Source organism: Ceratotherium simum, chromosome 7 (assembly GCF_057802395.1).
Source record: "Ceratotherium simum simum isolate JZ-2026a chromosome 7, ASM5780239v1, whole genome shotgun sequence".
NCBI lineage: Eukaryota > Metazoa > Chordata > Mammalia > Perissodactyla > Rhinocerotidae > Ceratotherium > Ceratotherium simum.
The window spans coordinates 20696288-20723099 of NC_141906.1; the positions used below are offsets into that span (position 1 = coordinate 20696288).

At 42.5% G+C, this 26812-nt stretch overlaps 1 protein-coding gene across 7 annotated transcripts in view; it reads left to right on the top strand.

Annotated features, from left to right (window-relative positions):
• DENND2B (DENN domain containing 2B) overlaps nucleotides 1-26812 on the top strand; it is a 152245-nt gene that overhangs the window by 53231 nt on the left and 72202 nt on the right. The window lies entirely within an intron of this gene.

Genomic DNA, 26812 nt, shown 5'->3' on the forward strand with positions numbered 1-26812 from the left:
GCATCTAGGTTGAAAGGACCCTCTCTGATGAGTAACGTATGTTATATGGCGCTGGGATAGGCACATGGCAGAACCCTGTGTGCAAGAGCGAGATGGGAAGTGGACTGAGGGAGATTGTGAACTCAGAGATAGCGAGAGTGGCGAATATCTCTGGGCAGGTGGTTGTGGCTAAGACAGTAAGCTGTATCAGGATGCTCCTGGCACTTGATCTTCCAAGAGATGTGTTGACTCCCCAGCCCCAGGTGAGACTTGCCCCAGCAGTGATCGCTCAGACCACTCTCAGAGGAGCGGTGGATCTGTTCCTAACAAGAATGAGTAACATGAGTAGCTTGGTGCATCTTATCTACAAGTGTAATTATAAGGAGATTTCCTCTTTCAACTGCAAGAAATAGGAACTTTTGCTGCCAAACTTAGCAGCATGTTTTAAGTCCTTCAAATCTCCTTTGAGTGCTACCAAAGCTCTCAGCTTTGTTGTTATCTCTTGTTGAAATATAGCCTGGAAAGGTCATATCAACAGTGCCAATTTATGGGCCTGCTGAACCCAAGCAGGCCTAGGGCAGAATGGGGAGTTCCTGGGAGAAGGTGCTTCACAAATTTTCCCTTTGAGTGAGGCCGTTTATAATTTAAGGTTCCTTTTGCTTTAGAAGACCAAACTCTGCAGGTTAGGGTCAAACATTTTATTTCTTCTGCAGTTTTGCTTCTGTAGGCTCCCACAGGCAGGAACTCAGACCCTACAGTAGCTCCCTGTACAATCGGGGGAAGCTCAGCCTTGACAGTATGTAGAGCTACCAAAACTATGCCCGACACTTTTTATTGGAGATAAGTTTTCTTGGCACCAAGTTATGCTAGAGTCCCTTACTACATTTAGTTTATTAGCAAATTTTGACCTACCATGCATTCTGTGGAGTGATTAAAAGAGGTGAAGACCACAGGGTATAGAAACCACACATGGGGCTTTGTACTCATTTATAAAGGTCTGAGGATAGGAAGATCAGACCCATGTGTGCATATACTTTGTCACTTAGCAAATGGATGCAAATAGGGAAAGGAAATTAAAGAACCTGACTGACCCCAGCAACTCTAAAGAAGTGTGGTACTTGAGTGCAAGAGGAAAAATACCTGGGACAGCGAGATGAACTAGGCAATGGCAGTGACCTTGGTTTGTAGTCTGTGACTTGACTAACTCTGCTGCTGTATTCAGAGAATTGAGGCTTTGGAATCTAGAAAGGAAAGAGACACTGAGGGCCAGCCCCAGTGGCCTAGTGGTAAAGTTCAGCATGCTCCGCTTTGGTGTTCCAGGCTTGGTTCCTGGGTGGGGACCTACACCACTCGTCTGTCAGTGGTCATGCTGTGGCGGTGGCTCACATGCAAAAAGAGGAAGATTGGCAGAGGATGTTAGCTCAGGATGAATCTTCCTCAGTAAAAAAAAAGAAAAAGAAAGAGAGCACTGAAGTTCCTTATTTTCTTTGCTTCCCTCTAACCCCGATTCACTCAGCCCTTTGGCTTCAGATGTAAATGGAAAGACTGCCAGAAAAATTGGTGTTTTTGAAATGGAATGGGCAGCACTGTCCTCTCTGGGTCCCTGTCTCTCTGGGTTTGAGTCATCACTGCTGCTCAGGATTGAGTTACTGCTCAACTGTGCTGGGAGAGCCAGCTGTGAGGATTCTGGTGGTGAGACGGGCGGTGGGTTTTGTTAGCTCTGAGTAAGTGCCCAAGGGAAGTGGCAGGGATCAAATTAAAAAGAAAACAATGAGGAACAACTGGAAATTTTTGTTTTATTTAAATCTCATATTTAATGAACAATAGAATAGCTTTTTCGTCTCAAAACTCACATCGTTTGGTGAACCCGGATGGGTTTCAAAAGCAGTGCTATCCAGACTTCTTTTCACCTGAAAAACACCCAAGGTTAGATGTCTGCGTAGCTTTGCTGGAAGAAGTTGAGCCCTGGGAAGCTCTAGAAACTAAAGGAGAAAGCCATGGAGTTATGTGTATTTTACCAAAATAAGAAAAATTGGTGGGGAAAACAAAAAGAAAGCCATGGAGTCTGTAACACCTGTGCCGTCCTCCCAGCCCCTGATAGCAGTTAATGTTCCTCAGAGGGAGAGTTGGGATGACTTGATCTGTTTGTGCTCCGCAAACTCAATAAACAGGGTTTATTCCTCCTCAGCCTTTTCTCTCTTTAATTTACCCTCTTTCCCTGAGATCCTACCTCCTACTGCCACCGGTTAGTCAGAGAAAAGGGGGTGGTGGTGTCCAACTCTGCCTCTCTTGTTTAGAAACTTTTTATCTATTTATTTATTCATTCAGTACATATTTATTGAGTATCCATTCTGTCCTAGGCACTGTTCTATATGCTGGGGATGTCAAGATAACGAAGACAGCCAAGTCCTTGTGTCATGGAGCTTAAAGTAGAGTGGGGGAGCAGTCAGTAAACAAGTAAGCAAATCAATAAATGAGATAGAGATAGTAGTATGAGCTGTGAAGGAAATAATGGTGATGTGAAAGAGAGGGAGCAACAGGAATTTGAAAGCTATTTTCAAAAGAGAAGTTAGAGAAGACTTCTCTGATGATAGGACATTTGAGCTGCAAGTTCAAGGATGGGAGGAAGCTGTGAATGTGCGGATTTGGGGAAAGTACATTCCTGGAAGAGGGAGCAGCAAAGGCAAAGCCCCTGAGAGAGGGAAGAAGCTTGCTTGGCATGTTGAAAGAACATAGAGAAAGTCATCGTTGTTAAAATATAGTGAGCTGGTGGATGTAGGGGTATGAGATGTTGGTAGAGGCTAGTTCAGGTAGAGCCTTTGGCCATGGTAAGGAGTTTGGATAACTAGTATGAGGGGTATATATTCTAGGTCTGTTGCACGATTAGGGATAAGGTGTCAAAATTTGGAGGAATGGTTGGCTAAGATGAACATTGAATTTGGTTGTCTAAGAATCAAGAAAAAGAATATGGGGAAATAGAACGGATCTGGAGTGGGGATAGGCACATAGCTAATTAGCTAAAGGAAGGGGAATAAATATAATTCAGTTCTGCGTAATTCTTGGGATCAAGCAATATGTGTTTTAAAAATTTCTATAGATTCTAGGTCTGTGTTATATCATTCGCAGAATGCTTAGTCTATTCCAGGCATTGTGTTATACTAGGCATTTTCACTTGCATCATTTCAGTAAATTCTCATAACAATCTGTGAGTGAATTTGTTGATGTTCTGATGTCTACAGATGAGCAACTCAGGGGGGCTAACTTGCTTAAAATCCAAATCTAAGTCTGTATGAGTCCAAAGGATGTGCTCTTTCTATTTCCTGGTTGTAATTGTTATACCACAGGCACCTCCTCTTAGTTATCTAGAATATTTAATGAGCATTTTTTTCCTGAATTGTTGTGTGTTGTTTACTGTTATGTTCTCCTTTCTATCCATTGAGAGATAGGATGGATTTTGATTGATTGTGGAGTTGAATGCGTTTTTTCCAGCTTTCTTTGAAAGGAGTACCTGGTTAAATACTGAGAATGCCAGTCCATATCAAAAACTGGGAAGGGAAGGGGTATGTGACAAGACTCAGAAACAGATAACCTGAATCACCTCTCTGTATCTGGGTGGGAAGAGTGACAGTCTTTCTCATTAATACTCCACAAGTAGTTAGATATCTTAGATTACGATTCCTCCTATTTTATAGAAAGAAGATGGAATTTGTTTTGGAAAATTTAAGTAATTTGTCAGTAAACTAGCGTTTGTAAATAAACTCTGATTTCCTAGTTTACAGGTCTCTTTTAGAGTCTCCAAGTTTGTTGGAAATATTTGAGGAAAGAAATTTATCAGGCCACAACTTTCACTTGCTGGAAATTGATCATTGACTAGTTTCTGTTGGTTGGTACTTCTTTTTTGAGGGACTGGTCCTGTTTGGATCCTATAAATCAAGGGTCAGGATTCTGAAATGAAAATGTGTAGGGTGTTTATAAACTCATTCCTTGGTGTTCATGGGATCTGTGTTCAGCCTAGTCAGTTGGCTTAGACGGAGTCATTTGTGAAGGGCAGAGCAGGGTGAGATTGAATTTCAAATTTAGCATAGGTTCCTGACACACAGAGGAATTTCTTTTGTAAGTAATGGGATTCTGCTCTCCTGCCTCCTCTTTCCCTGTCTATTTCAGTAACTACTTTGCTTCTGAAGGTTAGGAAAGATTCCTTTAGATGATGTTTTTATCTTGAGCATTGATTCTGGAATAGACATTAGATGGTCGCCTACCATGAGCAGGGACACAGATGAGTTAGAACATGAGGCTGGAAAGATTGGTTGAGGTGAGATCTTGAGGGGCTTGAACCCTCTAGGAATTGAGGAATCGTTGTTCTGGAAGCAGGAAAGGAACACAGTTGGACTTGGTTGGTAGAACAGAAAGCTGTGAGACCATGTGGAAGATAGAACTGGAGGGGGAGGAACTTGTCTGCCTTCTTGGGTATAACTAGAGAGGTAATATTTCAGTCCCTCAAAATGCATTGAAAGCAGAATATAAAGGAAATCTGGGAGGTCTGAACTCCAGAAGGCAGAGCTCTCTGGAGCCTTAGAGCGGTGGTTTTCAGACTTGAGCGTGCCGCAGACTCACCTGGAGAGCTTGTTTCTGTTCCCACTTCAGTAGGTCTGAAGTGGGGCCTGAGAATTTGCAATTTTAACAAGTTTCTAAGTGCTGCTGCTCTTTGGGAACCACTGCTTAAGAGGCTCCGCAGCTGAGACTCAAATAAGGGTGGGAGGGCCAGATGTTAATTGGTATGCCTTCTTTCATTAACCTAGAATTTCACGTCTATACTTCAGACTCTCTTGGGTGGCTTACCCTATAACATCAACAAAGCTTGGTAGAGGTCTGTGCCCTCAGTCGCAGTGACTCTTCTCACGATATCCATATCACTTCTGGATGAGGCTTCCAGCTGTGTGCTTGTGTCTAAACAGCTGTTTGACTGATTTTTGGAAAATGCCCATCCTGGGCACTTAATTCTATTAGGACAAGTGACATTTATGCCAGGATAAGCTCCCCCCGGCCCTTTAGCACAGCCTCCTGATTGGCAGGACTATTTCAGGGACGGCAGGCAGGCTCAACATTGAGTGTGTTCTGTTGATTAGCTAGGTTTACACAGGACATGCCTGGGAGATTATCTCTTTAGCCCAAGAGTTGAATTTCAAGGGCAAAGTCCACAGTTGGCAGTTGATAGGCTGAGAACACCTGGAAGAAAGGATTTCACTGGGCTTTCACTGAGCCAGGCCTCAGTGCCTCTTCCCACAGAGGTCAGGTTTTCTCCTTCTCTGCTACCCAAGCAGGTCACTTTGGGATGCTTCTCCTGGAGCAGCATGGCTCCAGGCCCTGCCCCATGCTGTCTGCTTCAGGACCTGTGGCTTCAGGTGAGACACTTGAGTTGGTAAATACAAGCTGCCCGCTCTTCCTTGGCATTCTCATTTCTTGAATCCTTGTCTATGCTTGCTTCTCCCCTTGGGGCAGGATCTTCATTTCTTTTTCGTGGTCAGTGACTCTTAGATTTTCCCTAAAGCTCTCCTTTTCTTAGCTTCCCTCAAGCTCTCCTTTTCTTAGCTTCCCTCGTTAGTTCAGCACAATCAGAGAATTCCGTTTCAGTGTGGGAAGGGATATTAAAGGTTACCTGACCTAGCACTGTCCAACCTTTTTCCTATCCCTACACACACAGAAAGTGATCATTTTTGTAAGGCACACTGGCATAAAAGGAGGAGGCTGCTGGTAACACTGAGCCCCAGTGCTGCCCCAGGGGTTGAAGGAGTCAGTGTGTTTGCACAGCTGTAACCCGTTACTGGCGTGCTGGTTTAGAACTCTGATCCAGTCCCAGGTGCGTCAGAGTTTAGAGATGAGAAAACTGAGCGCCCAAAGTGGCGGAACTAGGATTGGGCCTCAGATCTGTTCGCTCCTGCTGATTCAGGGCCTTGCTGTGTACATAACACAAGGACTGTAATGTGTTACAATTTCTGATTAGCAAGCATGCATGAAACTGTCTCAGGCTGATTTTTGTTAAAGATTTTTTTCTTTTTTTTTTTATAATGAAGCAATACATTTATTCTAAAACTTTTACAAAATAGAAAAACATATAAGTCGGAATATGAGCCTCTCCTATAAACCCGTGCCCCAGAAATGTAATCATTGTTAACCAGTTGGTTATCAATGGATCTTTTTTTCTATAATACATTTATATATACATTTATTTTATTTTCACAAGATAAGATTATACTCTAACCAAAAGATGAAAGTAAAAAGTTTTGGTGAGGATGTGGAGAAAGTAGAACCCTCATACATTGCTGGTAGAATGCGAATGGTACAGCTGTTGTGGAAGCAAATTCTTTTGGTTCCTCAAAAAGCTAAAACTTGCCATACGACCCACTCCTAGGTATAAAACCCAAAGAGTTGAAAACGGGGACTCAGATGCTTGTATGCCAATGTTAATTGCAGCATCATTCACAGTAGCCAAAAGGTGGAAACAACCCAAATGTTCATCCACAGATGAATGAGTAAGCAAAATGTGGTGTATACGTATAATGGAATATTAATCAGCCATAAAAAGGGATTAAGTTCTGATACCTGCTACAACATGGATGAACCTTGAAAACATTGTGCTAAATGAAGTAAGCCAGACACAAAAGGACAAATATTATATGATTCTGCTTATATGAAATATCTGTGATAGGCAAATTCATAGAGACAGAAAGTAGATGAGAGATGTTCAGAAGCTTGGGGAGAGGGGAGAGTGAGGAGCAGTTGCTTAATGTTTACAGAGTTTCTGTTTGGAGTGATGAAAAAGTTTTAGAAATAGATAGTGGTGATAGTTGCACAACATTGTGAATGTAATTAATGCCACTGAATTGTAAACTTAAAAATGTTTAAAATGGCAAATTTTATATTATGTATATTTTACTATAATAGAAAAAATGATTATACTCTACTGAAAATTTTCTTACTTGATAATTTACCTAGGCTATTTTTCCATGTCAGTACATTACTTTTAACAGCAGCGTTGTGTTTCCTCAGGTATATGTATCATAGTTTATTTAACCAAACCCCTATTGATGGACATTTGAGTTGTTTCCAATTTTTCCTGTTATGCAAAACAGTGCTGCAGTAAACAGCAGTATATGGCTGTCTTTGCCCAAGTGTTCTAGTACTTGCGTTACCTTAGGCAAAGTTCCTAGAAGGGAAGGTTTGCTGATCAAAGGGTATGCTTGCTTAAAATGTTAATACATATCACCAAACTGCTTTCCAAAGAAGTTGCATTAATTTATTTCTCATCAACAGTATATAAAGGTGCCTGTTTCCACCACATCTTTGCCAACATGGGCATTATAGATCATTTTAATCTTTGCCAATCTGATAGGTGAAAAGGGATTTATTGTTACTTTATTTAGGATTTCTTTAGTTATTACTGAAGTTGAACACTTTTTATGCCCGTTGGCAGTTGTACGTATGTGAATTTTCTGTTCAAATACTTTGTTCATTTTTCTGTTTGATCATTATTTTTTCTTGTAGATTTTCTTGTAGTTAGAACTCTTTGCCATATGATATTTTTTCCCCAGTTTTTTTCTTTTATTTGAAAAGTTTGTAACTTTTGATTTTATGCTAATTATTTGCCTTTCACATGTTTTAAATTTTTATGTAGGCAAATGTGTGATATTTTCTTTCATGGCTTTTTTCCCCCCCTTAATGTCTTTTGAGTTGAATTTGGTGTCATACTTTGAAAAATTTTCTTCACTCATTAGAATTATAAAAATCATTCGTGTTTTTTCCTAGTGTTTTTATGGTTCTATTTTTTTTTTTTTGGTGAGGAAGATCAGCCCTGAGCTAACATCCATGCCAATCCTCCGCTTTTTGCTGAGGAAGACTTGCCCTGGGCTAACATCTGTGCCCATTTTCCTCCACTTTATATGGGACGCCGCCACAGCATGGCCTGACAAGCGGTGCGTCTGTGCGTGTCCGGGATACGAACCTGGGCTGCCAGCAGCGGAGCGCGTGCACTTAACCAGTATGCCACGGGGCCGGCCCCTATGGTTCCAATTTTTATATTTAAACTGTAATTAAGTTTGTAGTAAGGACTAAAGTAGGAATTAAACTTTATCGATTAAAAAACTCTAAAATAACCTTTTTCCTATAAAATTTGTAAACTTCTGTTCACTTTAGTATTTTTAGTGAGTGAGGCTACCTATATTCAAATTCTTGTAATGGTTCTTATTTTAGTGTGTACTATACCATTAGAAACATTTTCTGCAACATTTATGGAGGAACATTTCTGCATTAGTTTACAAAAAAAAAGCCTTTAGTGATAGGCAGATCAAGAAATCGCACCCAAGTCTTCTGATTCCCAATCCTGTGTTTTGTTTGTTTGTTTTCTGTTATCCTTACATGTTATAGCCAAATTCCTTTTCTTTAAAATATTTTTTTTAAAGATTTTATTTATTTATTTATTTTCCCCCCAAAGCGCCAGTAGATAGTTGTATGTCATAGCTGCACATCCTTCTAGTTGCTGTATGTGGGATGCGGCCTCAGCATGGCCGGAGAAGCAGTGCGTCGGTGTGCGCCCGGGATCCGAACCCGGGCCGCCAGCAGCAGAGCGTGCGCACTTAACCGCTAAGCCACGGGGCCGGCCCCAAATTCCTTTTCTTGATGTTTGGGGATAATTGCATCACTCTCCTTCTGAAAAACTTTACAGTGAATCCTATAAGCAATGGTATTTGACACGCTAGACCTAGGTAATGTGACGTAAAAGCCTCTCTCTTAAATTATACCTCGTTTGATGAACTCAGCCTGGCTGAGTTGGGAGCAGGGAGGCAATTGCATGTTAAAGATGCATAGTTTGGTGCTGAGGCGAGTCAAGGGCCAAAGTCTAGAGGGATGTTAAGATCTGGGAAAAGTGTGGCTCTGGGGGAGGGGAGGAGCAGGAAGAAGTGTGAAGAAACTTGATTGCTTAGGAGACAGATTAAGGAAGATTTCTGAAGTGAGAAAAGGAAGAGGAATAATGTTTATTGAGGACCCAGTTATGTCCCAGGTAGTAAACTAGTAGGTCCCACCTAATTGTATTTTAAAAGTCAGCTTTTAGTGCTGGGTCAGTGTAGGGTTGCTGTTCCTAAGAGTCGTGAACCCAGAAAAGAAAGCTTTACCCAAATGGTCGAGTAAGTAAAATCCTGGAACTGGACATTAGGGTTTGAGAGACTAAGGAGAGCAGCATTGGCTCGGCATCGTTCCTGCTCTCATCAGCCAGGAGCTTAGAGGGAAATGTTTTTAGTGGAAATAGGCTAAATAAGGAAGCAGAAGGAGAAGCTACTTCAGATCAGCAAAGGTTCATTAGGCCCCTGTAGGACCAGCTGCATACAGACATACAATCCCTACCCTTAAGGAACTTAATAGTTTAGTGGACAAGACATAAATGGTCAGTACACTGTAGTGTGATTTATGCCGCCATACAAGTGGCACTGGGAGGAAAGGATTAATTCAGTCCCTGGTGGGAAAGGAGTGAGGAAGATGAGGGCAAGGTTTCACAGAGGAAGTGGTGCCAGTTCAGATTTTGAAGGAGATTTTTTTGTTTGTTTTGTACCTTTTGACCACTATGAATAGTTATTTATTTATTTATTTTTTAAAATTTTTTGTGAGGAAGATCAGCCCTGAGCTAACATCATGCTAATCCTCCTCTTTTTTTTGCTGAGAAAGACTGGCTCTGAGCTAACATCCACGACCAATCCTTCTCCTTTTTTTCCCCAAAGCCCCAGTAGATAGTTGCATGTCATAGTTGTACATCCTTCTAGTTGCTGTATGTGGGACGCGGCCTCAGCATGGCCGGAGAAGCGGTGCGTTGGTGCGTGCCTGGGATCTGAACCCGGGCCGCCAGTAGCAGAGCGCGCGCACTTAAGCGCTAAGCCACGGGGCTGGCCCATGAATAGTTATTTTTTAAGTGGACAAGGCAAGGAGGGGCATTCCAGGTTGAGAGCTTAGCCTGTGCAAAGACAGAGAGGAGTGAAGCAGCGTGTGCAAAGTTCTGTGTACATAACTACCAATTCGTCATTTTTGCTGTACATAGTGGGGCAGAGTGAGCAGTATCAAGATGAGACTACAGAGACAGGTCTCAGGGACTAACTCGTGAAAGGTTGGATCTACCGTTGTTCTCCTAATGCCCCAAAACATAGTGGGTGTTTAATCAACAATAGTTTTATTATTATCTCTCATGGTTTTGGAGTTGTGTTCTCGTGTAGTATTAGACGGTGGCTGGGGCTAGAATCGTCAGAAGACTCACCCCCATGTGTGGTGCCTGAGCTGGGAAAACTCAAGCAGCTGGGGCTCCTCAGCTCTGTGCCCTCACTACCCCCCCCCAACATTTATGAATTCCTGTTGTCCCTCCAGTGTGGTGGCCTCAGAGGTAGCTATATTTCTCTTATCAGGTGACTCAGGACTTGAAAGCCAACGCCCCTAGAGAGACTGGCAGAGGTTGCGTGGCCTTTATCTAACCTGGCCTTGCAAGTTGAGCCCCCTTGGAAGGTAACCCTTCATGTAGGCCACATTCTGTTCCTGGAGGTAGTTTAAAGGGGCCCTTTTGGTTCAAGGAGAGGAATATCAAACAGTTTGCAAACTTGTTTTGAAATCACCACAATCATACAGAGAAACTTGAATTTTATGCTGTAGGGCAGTTTTTCCCAGACTTAATTCATTGTTTACCATCTTCACAGTATTACCGTGGTCTCTTAATACCTGAACTGTTATTTACATAATGTTTAAATCAGCTCACTTTTGAACTTAAATTTATTTTAAAAGGAAATGTTATCTCATTTATTTATTTATTTTTTTGCTGAGGAAGATTCACCCTGAGCTAACGTCTGTTGCCAATCTTCCTCTTTTTTTCCTTGAGGAAGATTCACCCTGAGCTAATATCTGTGCCAGTCTTCCTCTATTTTGTATGTGGGTCGCTGCCACAGCGTGGCTGCCGACAAGTGGTGTAGGTCTTCGCCCAGGAACTGAACCCGGGCCGCCAAAGTGGAGTGCGCTGAACTTAGCCACTAGGCCATGGGGCCGGCTCCCAATTGTCTTACTTTTTTAAAGTGGAAAATCAATATTACTTGCCACAGAAGGTGACTTTTAAAGTAAATACAATAAAAACAAAAAATAACATTTTGAAAGTTTAGCCAGACACGGCTGCCTATGAAAATCTTTGCTCTCTCTTAAGAGATTATCAACTATTAGAGAAATAAAGACAGCAGCAAGTGGAGACTTTCTTCTTAATCTAGAGAGAAGGTTTGAAAGAATTAAAAGGTGAATTATTTGATCACCTTGTGATTTCATGCCATTTAATGCTGTGTGATATGATGTTGAGTGCCTGCCGTGAAATTGCTGACCACGTTTGGGAAGCACTGCTATGCACAGTGGAGCTGCTGAAAGCATTTGAGCACTGGAGTGATATCGTTAAATTTGCATGTTAGCAAGATCACTTTGGTGGAAGTGTAGAGAGCAGATTTGAAGAAAGTAAAACTAGGAGCAAGGAGGTGGTTTTTAGGAGACTATTGCAGTAAGTCAAGCAGTTGATAATAAAATCTGAGTTAAAGACTGGCAGGGGAATGGAGGAGGTGACTCTAAGACACTAAGAAGGTAGAATTTGCAGGACTTAGTGATAGATTGAACTAGAGTAAAAAGGAGAATGAAAAGGCAGAGATGACTTGTAGAAGCTTGGGTGACTGTGGAAAAAGTACAGGAGGGGAAAGTGTTTTATTAGGGGTGGAGTGGGAAATGATTTCAGTTTTAGGCATTCCTTTTTCTTAAAATTTTTAAGATAAATTCACTTGCCACTGTATGGATTTGTCAGTTTCTTTGGGGGATTGTTTAATTTCTTCCTGTCTCCCTTATATTTTCTGTAAACTGTAAGTTAGATATAGAGCTTGCGTAGATTTAAGTTAAACATTTTGTGGGGGAAAAAACCTTAAAGGATGCAGCAGATCAGAGGCACGTAATGTCTGATTTTCCCACTATTGTTGATGTTACATTTGGTCACTGCTTAAGGTAGGGCCAGCCAAATTTCTCCATTGTAAAATTATAGTTTTCATTTTTTAACCAGCAGATAATCTGTGGGTGACCTTTGGCACTGTTCCCCATCAATCTTTCACTTAAGTGGTTTTATTTTTTAAACTTTATTATGGAAAATGTCAAACATACGCTCAAAAGTAGAGAGAACAGAAGATGAACAACCCATATATCCATCATTCCGCTTCAGCTGTTATCAACACATGGAGTAGCTTGTTTTTTTTTTTTTTAATTTTATTTATTTATTTTTCCCCCAAAGCCCCAGTAGACAGTTGTATGTCATAGCTGCACATCCTTCTAGTTGCTGTATGTGGGACGTGGCCTCAGCATGGCCGGAGAAGCGGCGCGTCGGTGTGCGCCCGGGATCCGAACCCGGGCCACCAGCAGCGGAGCGTGCGCACTCAACCGCTAAGCCACGGGGCCAGCCCTGGACTGCCTTGTTTTATCTCTATCCTTGTCCATTACCCCTCCTTCTTCTCCACTGGATTTTTGGAAGCAAATTCCAGGCGTCATACCATTTCATCCATAAATACATCAGAATGTATCTCTAAAAGACATTTCAGACGTGTTTTAGACTTTAGTGGTGATTACTGACCAGCAATTTTTAGTTGCCTTCAAGAAGAAACGGAGAACACTGATGATTGAATTGATCCAGAGTTAGGGCTTTACAAGTAGGTACAGTGGAAGGAGAAAGAGGCTAGAGATTTGAGGGTGTGACGGATTCTTGCCTGGAAGGATAGAAAGGTGGTGGCTGCTGTAAACTAGAAAAAAGGAGGAGGGCTGAAGTGAAGAGTGACCTGGCCAAGGTCAAAGAGCAGCTGTTGCATAGTAAAAAGGTCAAGAGCTAGGCAGGAAGGGGAATTGTGGTCAGGGAGTATGATTTTGGAGGAGAAGATGGGGATGTGTAGTTTCAGGCAATGACAAGGCCCAAGGTTGTCCATAGGTGTGGGTGACTAAAGTAAAATTGAAGTCAGGGATTCAATCGTGAGAGAAGGGTTTTGAGTGGACCCATCCACATAGGTATTGAAGTTGCCAGGGTGAAGAGAGAGCTGTCAGGGAGAGCCCGGTGTGTGGAAGGGCAGGAGATGGTGCATGCATCTCTGAAGAGTTTGAAGATGTGGGGTAGTTCCTTTACGGCAGAGCAGCAGCACTATGGGATAGGTTGAAAGCACAGTCAGTGATAGCAGAAGGCAAAGTGAAAAATTGCAAAACATCATTTAAACAGCTTTTAAGCCTTTTGTGCTCTAGTAGACATTGCTGTCCACTGGTTGGAAACCAGTGGGGTAGGGGATTAAAACAGAACAGGAAGCAAATTGTGATATGTTGGTGGGGTTGAAGCAGGAGCCCTCTAGAGGAGACGCATTTGGTTGCCCAAGTAGTGCCAGTATTAGGGGAATTGGCCTGTGAGTCCCTGCTCACTGTTTTATCCCTAAGGGATCCCCTTGTGTAGTAGCCCCTGATGCCTTTTTGGTGGAGGTTTGTTTTGTTAGCCAATCTTTGTGAGGATTTGTGTTGCATCTTTACACTTTGCTTACAGGTTTTGGGTAGGGCAAGCAGAGGGAGTGCCTGTCCCTGCGTGAGGCACTGGTCCAGAGAACTCCCAGCGTTTTCTTGCTGGGTGACCACTTGCCTCTTAAACTTCTAGAAAGACATTGATGGCTTGGGACTAGAGGTAGAGTGTCCTCTTTTCTGACCTTGTCTATTCTGAACTTCGTCTCTAAAATACCTGGGAAGGCATATATATCTCTCCTGGGTTATAGCCCATCAAGCTTTTAGGAAAGAAGCATATTGTAGGTTTCAAAATTTTGAAGAACTTTGAGCTAAAGACATGGACTTGGGGATGAGCCAGAAATGAAAACTTGAAATGATAATTGCTCCTCCCAAAGATAGTATCTCTTGAAATAATGCTTATAGGATGATCGTCACTGAAGGAGAAGAGATTAAAGGGGAGTTGGGAGAAAAGAAGGCCTATCAGGCTTAATACCAGCATATCCTTGATTCTGAAGTAAGCAGAATCTGTGCCCAGGGGAGGCTGCAAGTGGGATGATTTCTCACTATCTTGCCAAGCACCTGTGTTTAAGGGAGTGGCTGACCCAGATGCTTACATGGTTTTATATGTTTTAATGTTGAAGGAAAAGTTTTTCTGTTAGGCTGTATTTGGAGTTAATTTCCTGCTGACTTTGCTGGTATGTGTTGTGTGTGTGTGTGTAATCAGAAATGTCAGCTCTGCTTTATGCATCTTTTCCTGGAAAATAATGATAGTTATTTACATATGAATAATAACTTACAGCATATAGAATATTTTTACATACATTATTTCATTGGTTTAATATTCTTTCTTTTCAAAGAGGAATTGAAGTTGCTGGCTACAGAAGACATAATAAAAACAGCACCTTACTGTATTTTCCATGGTAGAAGGAACAGGAACTTTATTTTTTTTATTGCAGTAACATTGGTTTATAACATTGTATAAATTTCAGTTGTACATCATCATACTTCTATTTCTGCACAGATTACATCATGTTCACCACCCAAATACTAATTACATTCCATCACCACACACATGTGCCTAATCATCCCTTTTGCCCTCCTCCCTCCCCTCTTCCTCTCTGGGAACCACCAATCCAATCTCTATCTCTATGTGTTTGTTGTTTTTATCTTCTACTTATGAATGAGATCATACGGTATTTGACCTTCTCCCTCTGACTTATTTCGCTTAGCATAATACACTCAGTGTCAATCCATGTTGTCACAAATGGCTGGATTTCATCATTTCTTATGGCTGAGTAGTATTCCATTGTGTATATATACCACATCTTTTTTATCCATTCGTCCCTTGATGGGCACTTAGGTTGCTTCCAAGTCTTGGCTATTGTGAATAACGCTGCAGTGAACACAGGGGTGCATGTATCTCTACGCATTGGTGTTTTCATGTTCTTTGGATAAATACCCAGCAGTGGAATAGCTGGATCATATGGTAGTTCCATCCTTAATTTTTTGAGGAATCTCCGTACTGTTTTCCATAGTGGCCACACCAGTTTGCACTCCCACCAGCAGTGTATGAGAGTTCCCTTCTCTCCACATCCTCTCTAACACTTATTGTTTCCTGTCTTGTTAATTATAGCCATTCTGACGGGTGTGAGGTGATATCTCATTGTAGTTTTGATTTGCATTTCCCTGATAGTTAATCATGTTGAACATCTTTTCATGTGCCTATTGGCCATCTGTATATCTTCTTTGGAGAAATATCAGAACAGGAGCTTTAAAGTCAGACCTAATTTGGCTTTTCCTTTTACTAGCTGTATGACCTTGAGCTTTAGTTGTCTTAATTGATAAAATAGAATTGATAACTTTTACTTCATAGGATTGTTTTAGAGTAATATTAAATGAATTAACATAATTAACACATGGGAACAGTGCTTGGCACACAGTAGATAACTGGTAAAGGGAAAGCTTAGTCATGTTAATAGCATAGAAACAGATTGTCAACACCAAGGGAAAAACGAGCATGCAAATGTCTTAATTTTGTTAATTAAGACGGTGGCTATGAATGGCCTTCACTTTGACTCTGAGTTCCTTGGCAGTCTGGGAAACTGACCTTCTGATACCTTACCATTAGGAAGGAGAAAACATACCATTTTCTCAGGGCAAAGTTTGTTTTTTTATTTTTATATTTTAATGAAATTTCTTATGTGGATATCTTTGTTAGAGATGTTTAATTATATAATAGATAGTAATCTTTACCATTTTCTTTATCAGGAGTTATGTTTTATTTATTTTTTTCTTATTTTTACAACCACAAGGACATTTCTTTCTCATTTTTACAACAAATGCTTATGTGATTTCGATTTCCTATAGCTCTCTTATAGTGACTGCTGATAAAATACGAATGTATTACATGAAATTGCAACTCAATGAAAACCACCCTGTAAGGAGCTGAGCTAATGGTGTATCTATGTAGCTTTCCAGTGATCTAACTGATAGAAAAATGGAGCTTAAAATACCCAGGGGCATAGATAGTCATTACACCCCTTAGATGGTCTTCCTTAAGACCTCTTCGTTTTTTCAGTTGGAATTTTGTAAGAGTTGGACAGCAATCAATTCAAGGCCCTGAGTTCTACATTCTTTACTCTGTATTCTGTATTTCCAGCTGAAGCAGATCTGTAGACTTTGGAAAACAGGTGGAAGGATTGATTTCCTGCTAGAAAGTTAGAGCTGTGTAACTTGTGCTCTTGCCTGTAGTAAAACATTATTTTGTTTAATCTTTATAATAGCCTTGGGAGGGAAGGGAACTGATCAAACATTTAATTCTCTTTGAAGTACCAGATATTGGGCTTTTCCTCCATTTACAAATGGGAGGCTGACTGAGTGTTGAGAGATGAGGTGAATAAGCCCATTGCATTCCTCCCCTCTCTTCTCCTCCAGCTCTTGGGTCATAAATGCTAGAAAGGGATTGTCCTTTGCTTTGTCTGTGTGACTGCTTCCGACCTGAAAATGACTATCATCACTTCTAGATAACACTAGTCCTGGGCAATTGCTGAATGAAGCTCACATGACAAACAGATCATGGGATTATAGTTATAGACCAGGGAGAGATCCTAGTTGGGAGTGGGTGACTTTTCCAGAAGATGAAGAACAACCACAGGGCAGGCAGGTGACTGCCTTCCAAATGCAGGGAGTGCCCCTTGCTCTGTGTTACCTAGTTGGTCAGAGGCCGGTAGAATCAGGGGAATTTGAGTCACAGAATAATTTGCATGTGTGTTCTTTTATGCTTTTGTACCTTATCCTCTTTGCAGCTGTGATCCTAGAAAACAGGAAAAACTGCTATGATCATAATCAATATTTAATGTAAAGAAAAACTGATCATGGTTTGTCACTGACATAGGGCAAATTCCGGCCTTGGGCCTGGAGATGAAGCTTGTGGAAATACAGGCAGCTGGCTCCTTGGATGAGATCCACAGTCTGAAAGTACAGAGTGGCTTAATTTCAGTGGATCCCCATGGAATCTCAGACGTTGTACCTTCCTTTCTATGCTTTCTTAACAACTCCTCAACCCTCTGGGGGCTTGTGTAATAGGGGGTACCATACCCAGAAAGAAGATATACATGCCAAAAGAACGTCTGTGCTGGTTCGTAGACGCCGCATAGCCGATACTTTCTGGATTGGTTTTAGGCTTTAGAGGTTTCATATTTGCCTAAATGCAAGACTGGCTTGTGATTACCACCTTGCTCACTGGCCCACTTTCGTCACTGTGCCCTGAGCTTCCATGGCCTTTGTGTTTTTTTTTTGTGAGGAAGATTAACCCTGAGCTAACATCTGCCAATCCTCCTCTTTTTTGCGGAGGAAGATTGGCCCTGGGCTAACATCCGTGCCCATCTTCCTCTACTTTATATGGGACGCCGGCACAGCATGGCTTGACAAGCAGTGCATTGGTGCACGCCTGGGATCCGAGCCTGCGAACCCCGGGCCTCTGCAGCGGAGTGCACGCGCTTAACCGCGACGCCACTGGGCCGGCCCCTTTCCCTAGCCTTTATCTCCTTAATTCTAGGGAAATAGAATTGCTGGTTTTGCAGATGAGACCAAGGCCACTATGAGGCCATTGCTTTTGTTGCCTCAGTCACCCTCCTCATCACAGATAGGTCAGTCATAACTGGTGTTTCCTTAGGGCTTCTGAGTGTAAATAAGTGGTGGGGTAAGGGGAGAGTTGAATAAAGGAACGACAGTTTGGACCGAAAGATCCTCTCCTCGGGGGGCTGTTCTTCTGACAGACTTTGTACCCAGGAAGCTTCACCAAGAGTCTTCTTTCGGTCACTCTTACTACCCAAAAGAAGGTGGTCTCCACAGTGGGTTCAGAATCTGTGGAATGGAGAATGAATTATTATTAACATTTTGTGTGGAATTTGGGAACTGTGTAGTTCTCCCTGACCCATACTCTCTGCCCTGCAATCATGAACAACTATTTCCAGCTGACTCCTACCTCGTGCCGTCTTCATCTTGTTCCTGAAGATTCTCACCTGCATGAAGACCTCTAAGCCCTGCTTTCCCAACTCTTTGATTTTTGTAGAGCTTTTGTTACACTTCTGTCTACAATAGCGCCTTCTTTTTCTGCTAACCTCTTGCATTATTCCTGGTAAGACCCTTGTGCTATTGGAAGACCACCTCGACCTTATTTCTTTTTCCTTTTTCTATTCTTTCATTCAAAATTAACTAACTTTATTGATTTTTTTAAATAAAAGAAATACATGCTCTTTGCAGAATATTTGTACATAACATAAAATATTAAGAAGGAAGTGAAAATCACATATCATTCCTCTACCAGAAATCGCATAATTACTGTTGATGTTTTGGTATATACCCTTTTGGATCTTTTTTCATATATATTCTAGATATGCTTTTTTTAAATACAAATATAGCATTGTTTTGTAACTTTCTTTTTTGACCAATAATGTTACATGGATATGTTCTATGGGCAGTACATATAGAGCTACTCTGTAATGTTTAATGCTGCATGGAATTCCACTGTATGGATGAGTCTTTATTTATTTAATTAATTTCCTGACAGTGGACTTTTGGGTTGTTTTTGTTATTTTGCTATTAAAAGCTATGTGGTGGTAAATATCTGCATATCTATATATCTATCCCTACTTGTATGAGTCTTAACTTCATGATAAATTTCTAGAAATGGAATTGCTAGATCAAAAAGTATGTAATGTGCTTAAATTATTTAATAGTATCTTTTAAATTTCAGGTATATGGAAAAGAAAAAAAATTGATTAATAAAAACCTATGTACCCATCACTCAAATTTAGTAAACATTAACATTTTACTATATTTGCTTCAGATCTCTTATTTAAAAAATTTTTTTTCATATGACAGATATGACTATAAAGTTTTCCCCAGTCTTTTCCTCCCTGAAATTGATATGCCTTATTACCATGCATATCTTATCCTTTTAAATATGTGTCCGTAACTAATGTATGGTATTGTGTTTTAAAATTTTATACACATGACACTATTCCTGCATGTAGCCTTTTACAGTTTGATTTGTTTCACTCAGTGTTGTTTTTGAAATGTATATATGTATAAAATCATTCAATTTAATTGGTGTTTGATGCACCATTGTATGATAGTGAGAGATGGTTAAAGCCTTTCTACTTTTTGTGTATTACAGACAGTGCTGTGATGAGCATCCTTGTTCAAGGAATGTGCACGAGTTTGTGTACGCTAGCTACCTATAGTGGGCTGCGTGATTCTTCAGATTTATGAGGTCCTACCAGATTGCTGTGTATAGTGGTTGTATGTGTTTACCAGCAATGTATACGAGTTTTCATTTCCCCAAATTTTTGCTAACACTTGGAGATTCCACACTTTTCAGTATTTTCCAATAAGATGAATATGAAGTAATATCTCACTGCTTTAGTTTGCATTTTCTGATTTACCAGAGAGACTGAGCATTGTTTCATATGTTATTATTTGAGTTTCTTCTCCTTTGAATTGTCTGTTGATATTTTTTACTTGTTTTTCAGTTGGGTTGTCTTTTTCCTGCTAATTTTTGAAGTTCTTAATATATTCTGATTTTTAATCATTTGTCAGTTATGTCCTTTGCAGTTATTTTCTTCCCGTCTGTGGCTTGTCTTTTCACTTTATGTAGGATATCATTGTGAGCATAGATTTTTCAGAGCTTTCGATATATATGTATTCCTAAATTGACCTCTAGAAAAGTTGTGCTGGTTTACGGTACCTCCACCGGGGTATGAAAGTGCCCCATTCGCCGCACCCTGCCTGACTGTAGGAATAGTGTTATCATCTTGCCTGATCTGATAGACAAAAAGTGGTATTGCCTCTTGTTTTTCCCCTTTTTCTTGAGCATTCCTACCTCTTTATTGTAGCTGAAACCTGGCTTTTCCCTGAAGGTCTCACTTCCCTTGTGACCCTCTCTAATGAAGTGACTTCATCTCCCCACCTGGCTTTCGCTCTGTACCCCCTGACCTTGCTTCCAGTCCTGCCTGGCAACCTTTCCCATTTGAAGTCAGTCTCTCCCTTCACGTATATCCCCTCTCCTCATTCTTAGTGCTGACTCCTTCTTGACTTCCCTGTTAATTGCTTACAGCCTTCTTCAGATGTCTCTTTTCTGGTATAATCAGGACTTGAGAATTCATTCTGAGAATTCTTCAATGCTCAGGCCTCACAGTCCTTCAATCTTTTTAATTCTCAAGACTTCATCTTCATTCCTCTTAAGAGACTCATAGCATGGCCATACCTTTGTCCTCATCACTTGGAGCTATTCCACTTTCAGGTTCCTAAACTCTGAAATTCCCTTCCCTCCCCAATCTCCTGAATCTTTACACCTCCCACTCTTTCACTGCCTCCTCTGGTCAGCTGGATCTCTGGCCTTTCCCTGCTTGTTGTATAGCCTTTGAGCCGCCCTCGGGACTGCCCACTTACTTTCCTGGTCGGTCTGAACCTCAGAGACAAGAATTCCAGTCATGCTGTTGATTACCTGAGTTCCCTCCCTCTCTCATCCTTCTTGTGATCTTCAGTCCTGGTGGACTACATGATCAGATTTTTCTGCTTTGGCCCCTAGATTTCTGAGTACTGCTTCATCTGTCTGAAGCACAGATCCTGACCCATCATTCCTTTCTCAGAAAATTTCTAATTTCCCAGAGAAAAGATAAGATCTTTAATTTGGCTCTCAAAGGCCTCAGATCTGACATTTCTCTCTCTTTCCAACTCCAGTTAAACAAGACTGAACCTCTTGCTGTTCTTCATATGTCTCCCACTTTCCTACCAAGACTTTGTTCATGTAGTTCCATCTGCCCAGGATTGCCCATTTATTCTTTTGCCATTTGATCTTTGAAGCCCAGTGCAAGGCAGCCCTCTCTGTGCCTCTTCAGTTGGAAGTAATACCGCTCTATCTAAATTCACAGCATTTCATCTCTTTAATGGCACTTAATTTCATCTCTCTAATGGCATTAAAATAGTCTTCCTTCTATTTGTTATATTTATGTATCTGTTGTATCTACCTTACTATATAGGCTCTTTAAGGATGGACCCATGCCTTATGCATTTTGGTGTCCCAACCAGCACTAAGCATATTAGTTTGCACATGGTTGGTATTCAGTATGTTTTAGCTGAATGCACATATGATCATAAGTGTGAATGGAAGGAGAAGAGACTGTTGCCCTGGCTTATCAGAGACTGTTGCCCTGGCTTATCAGAGACTGTACTTAAAATTTCATATCCCTTCACCTGCTCTAGTGAGTAAATAATCAGACTTAGCTTGACCTGGCCCAGCAGAAGACTAGATCAAGCTCCTGACCCACATTGCAACTCGGGGAGCGTGAAGTTTGTACTATTTTAGGAGCAGGAGCCTTGATACCAAGAGCTCCATCAAGATGTTTTGGGGTTTAGGGAGTTAGGCTGGCTACATTCTATGCACTGTAGGGGAGAGGATTTCAAAGTAGTACAGGAAAAGATAACACTGAGAATGCTTTGGCAGAGGTAGGAGTGGAGGGACTGGAGAGCATGGTGACCCTGAGGTGAGAGTTTTGTTTTCATTGTCAGGCCAGTCTCTTTCCTCCTTACCTCCCAGGGCTGAGCCTCAGGTGGATATGGGAGAACACCATGGGCATGATATTTGCCATTCTTCCTGCTTTGGGGCCTTGAGTCACAGTCTTAACTCTTAATCTCTAACACCTCCTCTCTCATTCTGTCCAACTACTGTTTGTCCTTTAGGGTCTGGCTCACATTTTCTCTCCCATAGAAACCCTGTCCTGAGCCACTGCAGCCCCTCCACCTCCACTCATTGTACTTGAGAGTACTTTTAGTCTGTATCTCACATTTAATTATTTCCTATTGTGTCTTGTTTCCCTGAGTTAGTCTGTGAGCTCCTTGCATCCAAGAATCACATCTCATGTTTTTTTCTCTCTGCTGAAAACAAGGCAGTGATCATTAATTACTATTGGTTTTAATGAGGAGCCTGATACTAAAACTTGGAAGATTATCAGTAGTAGAAAAACTGAAGATGGGAAAGGACATGAGGGTAAAACTTAGCCTTGGGCTGGTTCTCCAGAGTCTGGATCTGGGAAGGCGATGCCTGTGCGTCTTAACAATCTTCTAGTATATGGGGGAGGAGAGTAGGTTTCCCGAATTCTGGCTTTGAAGCTCTGCCTTCCAACAGTAGTCAGCATCCAGGCAGGTGGGGGAATGAGGTGTTCAGGATGTGGCCTCCAGGGAAGAAGAGATAGGGCTGATGGCTGGGGCCTCACACAGCAGTGACGGACTTGGGGTGAACTGGCACCATGCCGCTTCCCCTAATGCGTGGGAGCTGAAGGCACACAGGGTAGATTGAAGTTCGAAGGATCCTTTACCAGCCCCTTCCCTGAGCTGGAATCAGGATGGGGAGCAGCAAGCCAGTTGGCTGACTTGCCTTTTCTGCCTTAAAGTACTTTGTTTCTGTTGCTAACAACAGACATGGGTAGTGTAAATAAAACGCAGACACTCAGGCACATAGACACATACGTGGAGACTGAAAATTTGAGTTGTCAGGGGCAGGGGGAGGGACTGAGGTGGAAGGGGACTGAAAATGTGTAGCTAAGTCTCTAAAGTTACTCAGTGTGCCCTGGGTCCTCCTTCCAGCCTTTGGCGATGGGCCTACCATTAGGGGTAGCTGAGTAGGGGGAGCCTGGCTGTCGAGTAGGAGATGATACTGTCTGGATGTCACAAGTTTCAAAGCTAGGTGCGTGTTACAGTTGGATGCAAAGCTTTGCTCAGGCAGACCCTCCTCCAAGCTAGATGCTGGTGATCTGAGGGCTGATGGCAGCGTCTTTCCTTCTGTCCTGCCTTTTCTTTCTTTTTTTTTTTTTTATAATTTTATTTATTTACTTTTTTCCCCCAAAGCCCCAGTAGATAGTTGTATGTCATAGCTGCACATCCTTCTAGTTGCCGTATGTGGGACACAGCCTCAGCGTGGCCGGAGAAGCGGTGCGTCAGTGTGCACCCGGGATCCGAACCCGGGCCGCCAGCAGCGGATCACGAGCACTTAACCGCTAAGCCACGGGGCCGGCCCTGTCCTGCCTTTTCTTTAAGGCTTTGCTCATTGATTCCTGTAGTGCTCGTGTGTGGTGTACATTGATCAGCAGCAGCGGTGGTCTTTATAAAAGTCCCCTGAGATCTGCACACCTAAAAATGTGACTGGTGTTTTGAGTAAGCTCCTGAAAGGTGTGAGTTTCTTAGTATAGACTGAGACCATTTAGCCTTGCTGAGAAGGATGGTCTTACTAGCAGGAGGCTGAAGAGTTAGTGCTGTAAGACGTAACAGTGCATCTTATGTGAGATGAGCTTATTCAGAGACGATCTGTGTGTGATTGGCAGTTAAGGAGCCCAGAGGAATGACATGATGATATTGATGTTCCACGATGCTTAGTCTGTCATTTATGAGTAGAGAGGACAGGAGATGGAAGAATAGAGGGAACTAATAATGGTAATAGTAATACTTCACATTTATTTAGTGCTTCCCATGGGCTGGTACTCAATAAAGTGCTCTATTTTTAATCAGAGACCATAGTAGTAAACTAGGTATGAGATGATGAGCTGGAGAAAAATTGCACAGAAGATGACATAGTTAGCTTCTTCATTTTTGGCTATATTTGGCTATTATTTGGTTAAATAAGAAATGGCTCCAAGGACATCTTCCTGGGCTCTGCTTCCCAAAACTTGTCCTTGAAGCCGCTGAACTGGGGCTGTTATCTGGCTCAGTTGGGCTGCTGAGCCTTTGCATACTCCCTGCCAGGAACTAATGTCCTTGGGGCTCAGCTGGGGTGTGTCCCCAATCCAGCCATCTGGAAGGTCAGAGAAATTAGCCGCTAGAATGTGCCCATTAGTGCTTCGAGGGGTTACAACCTGTCAGTGGAATCCTAAGCCTGGGAACTGCTGCTCTCACAGGGCTTTTCAGAGTTGGAACAGGCTAACTATTCTAGCACTGACTGCTCCCTTATTTGGACACTAGATTTTCAGGGTGAGATTGGCCTTCTCCTTTGGTTTAGGAGAGTGTTTTAAGGATCGGATATCTTTGCAAGTGATTTTCAAGGAGATAACATGACACCAGAGCCGTACCTCTCTTCATCTGATTCTTTCCGTGGCCTCCCGCACATCCACTTATAACACCAGGGTGGGGGCCCTGTCCACTTACCTGTTCACTGTCCCCTCAACACAGTCTTCCTAGGGGAGAAATGGATAACACATCATGGAGCCAAGTGTCAGGGTGGCTGAGGCTCAAGAGTCTGGCTCCAGGGGTTGAGGGAGACTTCATGCCCAGCCTTGGGGCTTGTTTCTTGGGCATCAGCCTGTGGGGATCTTACTGTGCCCATTGACTTGGTGGATTTGCAGTTTATCAGCCCAGCTGCATGTGGGGCTAAGGTGGGTGCATGGAGGAGTGTGGGTGGTAGTGGTGGCGGATAGTGGTGGTAGGTGATAGTAGTGCTGCCAAGGGTAAAGAAGGTTTTTTGGCAACTTTGAGAGCGTACTCCCCTGCCCACCCTCACTGTGGATAGCCAATTATACTGGAAGCCCAGCTCTGTCAACCTCTGGCTTTCCTTCTGGTTGGCTCCTGTGAACTTCAGGAAAGTAATTCAGCTCATGGCAGTGACATTGGATCCTATTGGAGGAAGGGAAAGCAGGAAGGAGAAGAACGTGTTTCTGTCAACAAAGGTGTGCTTTCACTAGTTGGAACTCGCTGTAAGGCAGCCTTCAGCCTTTTGGGTGATTACTGTGGGCTTAAAGTGTAATGCCATTACGTGGAAGAGGCTGTAAATCCCAAAGACAGGTAGGGCTGTGGAGTGGAGGTAGGGCCTCCATCTGCAGTTGCCAAGAACCCAAGGTGAAGGCTGATGGAACTGAGAAACTGCGACTGCCCAGAAGGAAAGCATGTTTGCCGGTGGTAAGTCCTTTGCATGCAATACCTTATGTAATCTGCACAGCAGCATTTCATGGTTGGAACTGTCGTCTCCATTGTATAGATGAGGAAACTGAAGCTTAGAAAGGTTGGGTAGCTCATCCGTGGCTTCATAGCTAGTGGAGGCAGAGTTGGAATTTATACCCAAGACGGCTCTTTTCCTGTTATTCCTTGTAGAGGAAACCATGACAAGCCATTACTTTTTTTTTTTTTTTTGTGAGGAAGACTGGCTCTGAGCTAACATCCACTGGCAATCCTCCTCTTTTTGCTGAGAAAGATAAGCTGAGCTAACCTCTGTGCCCATCTTCCCCTGTTTCATATGTGGGACGCTGCCGCAGCGTGGCTTGATGAGTGATGTGTCAGTCTGTGCCCGGGATTCGAACCTGCAAACCCCAGCCTGCCGAAGCAGAGCGCGTGAACCTAACCACTATGCCACTGGGCTGGCCCCAACAAGCCATTACTTTCAATAAACTTTTTATTTTAGGATAGTTTTAAAGTTGCAAAGATAGTGTGGAGACTTCCTGTAGAGCCCACAAGCCATGAATTTTTTCCTACTCTTCTGGTCCATTTTATGAGGATTCTTTGGGAGTGGGGCACAGATTTGGAGTGAGGACATTTTTTCCAAAGATTCCAACTTGGTGATTTTTCAGCTAGGATTTTTGAAAGTCTATCAGATATATCATTTCTTCCCCAGTTCCACTCTGTCTCAACTCTGCTAGACTAGGCTAGACCTGCCTTTGACATCTAGTTTCAGAGTCAGTACCCTACTTTTCTGACTCTCAATAGAGTTAGATAGCAACTGAGTTTCAGAGAGTTAGGGAAGGCAGGTAGCTGTGGGGAGGATCCTTAGCAGCTTGGCCTCTGGACATACTTCTGTCTGAGGAGGCTGTGACAGGGGAGTGTTAATAGTTTCAGCTGATTTTTTGTGACCTGGAGCTAGAGCCTCCTGAGGGACACAGGGGGCATCTATGTGGTGAGACCTGTTTGCTTGGATGTTGTCTTGAGTCAATCCTTGCCTGGTGCAGACTGGTTTGTGGTGGCTGCCCCTCTGGACCCAGGCCTCGGTCTGCAAGCAGGCAGGCTGGTTGTGGGCAGGATAATATCCGTGGGCAGCTGGTGTGTTTCGCTTTGGGCCCCAGGCACATTCTCCATTTAAGGGAAAGGGGTCTGTGATCTCCTTGGCTCTGGGTGTGAATGGGCTGGCCCGAAGTTTTCTTATGGCCTTTGCTGGATGTGCTTTTTCAATGAGATCATTCCAGAATTACATTCCTACAAAATTATATTTCACTCAGGACGTGAAGCTGGATTTGTGTAAAAGCATTGGCACTAAAACTCAGGGCTCAGAGCGGGGCAGAAATGAGAATAGGGATAAACAGCTCTTCTTTAGAAGAAGAGGAGGATGGAAAGAGAGAGAAAACAGTTGTTAAAGGATTTTGCATTTAAAGTTGATACACTATAAGCATAGCCATGGAGTCGAGACTGGCGCTCAGTCCATGGAAAGGCAGACGTGACGTTTGTTGTCCCAGCTGCTTGCCACCCCCAGGCAGTGTGGGCTTGCCCTCCCACATCTAATTTTTCTCTCTTTACTGTTTTGTCTCTCTCTGTCTCTTTTTCTGTGTTTCTCTCTCTGTCTCTCTTTCTATCTCTGTCTCTCTTTCTATCTCTGTCTCTTTCTTTCTCTGTCTCTCTGACACACACACACACACACACACACGTGCGTGCGTGTGTGCACACAGCCTCTCCATGCTGGCAGTATGAGATTATCTCACTCTGTATGATTCTGCCTTGTATCCCTGTGTAAATGCTGTTCCCTTAG